The sequence below is a fragment of the Dasypus novemcinctus genome, chromosome 3 (assembly GCF_030445035.2).
Source record: "Dasypus novemcinctus isolate mDasNov1 chromosome 3, mDasNov1.1.hap2, whole genome shotgun sequence".
NCBI classification, from domain to species: domain Eukaryota; kingdom Metazoa; phylum Chordata; class Mammalia; order Cingulata; family Dasypodidae; genus Dasypus; species Dasypus novemcinctus.
The window spans coordinates 96,354,934-96,357,458 of NC_080675.1; the positions used below are offsets into that span (position 1 = coordinate 96,354,934).

The 2,525-nt window shown below is 73.4% G+C and overlaps 1 non-coding gene across 1 annotated transcript; it reads left to right on the forward strand.

Moving 5' to 3' along the window:
- The first annotated feature begins 2,435 nt into the window (after positions 1-2,435).
- On the forward strand, positions 2,436-2,525 carry TRNAY-GUA (transfer RNA tyrosine (anticodon GUA)). Its single transcript is given in 2 exon segments — positions 2,436-2,472; positions 2,490-2,525. It is a non-coding gene; the product is annotated as a tRNA-Tyr (tRNA).

Below are 2,525 nucleotides of genomic sequence, written 5' to 3' on the forward strand. Positions count from 1 at the left end.
CAGGACTCGCGGGAAGCCCACGAGCCCCAGGGGACTGTTTTCCGTGTAGCCTCGCCAGGGCCCTGTCAGTGCGAGCAGGCCGGCCGCGGTGGTGTCCCGCAGGCTCCCGTTGGCGGGTGTGCCCTGTCTGCCTCTGGCCGACCCGGAGCTTCGGGCCCTGCCTGGCCAGCAGGGAATCCTCAGCGCTCTCTCGCGTCGGGGCTGACGCCACTGCGCCTTGCGGCCACCACAGCAAGAAGGATTCGGGGTCAAGGCGAGGAGGGCGCTGCTCGCTCAGAGGCCCTGGAGGCTGCGCCTGGGAAGACGCCACCGGGAGGGCCTGAGAGGAGAGCGCGGTGGAGGCGGCCGGCGCGCCGGCGCGCGGGAAGCGCCGCGCCGCCCGTTCTCCTCTCTGGAAGGCCCTTTGACAGGCCGACTCCATGGGCTCTCAACTCTCCCGGCCAGGCTGGAGCGCGTCGGCGCTGCAGGGCGCCCCAGGGGCAGGCTCAAGGAGTCAAGGAGTCGGGAGCAGGAGGAGGCCTGGAGAGGGGCGCTGGGGATTGGGGTGCGCCGGCCGTGGCTTGGGCACCTGCCCCGCGGGCTCGGGGCTCAGGAAAGAAGGCCCGTGGGAGGACGTTTTCTCTCAGGCGTGGCCCTCGAGTGAAGACGACTGTAGGAACTCCTCGGACAGATGGAGAAGATCTTGGCGAGGCCGTGGGGGCGGCGGAGGCTGGTCCCGGGGTGGGCCTGGGGCCCTCTGAGGCGCACCCCTTTGCCGATCACCCACACCGGCGAGGGCGCTTCCCACGCGTTCCGCGGCCCGTGGCAAGCTGCCTGAGTCGTGGGTGGCGTACCTCGGCCTCCCCTCCTACGGCTTGCTCTCCAGCGCCCTCCTGAGCAGGTGGGCTGAGCCGCAGCCTCCCGAGTCTGCGGTGGAGCGGGAAGAAAACCTTGGCGGGCGCAGAGAGGGGTGGCGGCCCGGGTGGGACGCTCGGCAGCCACAGGCGCTGCCGCCTGCCAGGTGCGTGTCTAAGGATAGCAGCGCGCCAGGACACAGAGGGTAGCCTGGGCTGGCCTGGCCGTTGCCCCGGAGCCGGTGGCCACCTCGCCAGAGGGCTTTGGTGCTCGGGGGCCCTGGCGGACTTGGGCCAGGGGGCTAGCCGGGAGCGGCAGAACGCAGCCCGGTGGCCAGGCTCGGCCCCCGGTGGCTGGGGCGTGAGGGACCGCGGGGGCGAGGGGTGCGAGCGAGACCGGCCGCGGTGCGGGCTGGCCCCCAGCAGTGGGCAGCGCGGTGTCTTTGGGCCGCAGTCTCAGACCAAGAAGACCGCGCCCCTGGAGGCGTTTGGTAGGCGGAGAGCGGCCCAGAGCTGCCCGGCCGTCCCCCAAGTCAGAAGGGATGTGAAACTTGGCCCCCAGTCAGGGGTCCAGGGCGAGGAGTCCGAAAGAGGCACGTGCCTTCTCGATGCCTCCCCCCACCCGCCCCACCCCGTCCCCGCGCCCGTCGGGCACCTCTGCGTTGAACCCCACGCCAATGGGCCCCGGGGCAGTCGGCTGCCTCTGGCCAGCAGCGGGAGGAAGCGCTTCCAGAGGAAGACAGCGACGGGCGCGCACAACGCACGCGAGCTCCCGGGCCACGAGGAACTGGGCAAGCGGGACGCGGGGGCGGGGGCGGGGGGCTGTGGGGGCTGGGGGGCATGAGCTCCCTCTGGACCCTGAGCTCCGTGACCCCGCCCTTGCTGGGACAAGCTTGTGTGTGCCGAAAGCCCGAGCCTGAGCCGGGGCGGGTAGGAAGGCGGGGCCCGGCCAGGCCTTACAGGGCAGCGCGGCTCCGGGGGCTCGCGGGCTCCGCGGCTCCGAGAGGCGGCGGCCCTCTGGGTGTCTCCGCTGCCCGCAAGGGCTTCCCAGGCGCCGCGCCCTGCTAGGCCAGCCCAGTTCTGGCTCCCCCGACCGGAGCTCCCCCGACCCAAGCTCCCCGCCACGGCGGGCGCACAGCTCCCGAAAGTGCGTGCTGCAAGGCCTGCACGGCCCTGCGGCGCGGGTGCTGCCGGCTTTGGCCGCCTCTAGCCTGAGCGCGGGCCTCCAGGGGCTGCGGAGGTGGGCGTGGCCCTCGAAGCCCGCAGGCACGTGCGCAGGGGCGCCGAGGCGACCGCCCAGCCCGCCCCACCGGACCCGGGCCCCGGCAGCACCGCGGCCCAGAGAGTTGGCGGCGGCGGCGGCGGCCAGGCTCGGCGAGCCAGCCAGCTGGGGCGGCCGGCGAGGCCGGGGAGAAAGGAGCGGGGCGCGCGGGTGTGGTGGCGTGGTGTGGTGGGAGTGGGGAGGGGCGGGGCGGGGCGGGGCGGGGCGGGGCCGAGGCGCGGGCGGCGACTCGGCCAGCTGGCTGCCAAGCCAGCCAGGGCGGGTGCCGAGGCCCGCGTCCTTTGGGCCAAAGAAGACTCTCCAGCTCGGGCACCTCGCACCCTTCGATAGCTCAGCTGGTAGAGCGGAGGACTGTAGACTGCGCAAGTTCGGACATCCTTAGGTCGCTGGTTCGATTCCGGCTCGAAGGA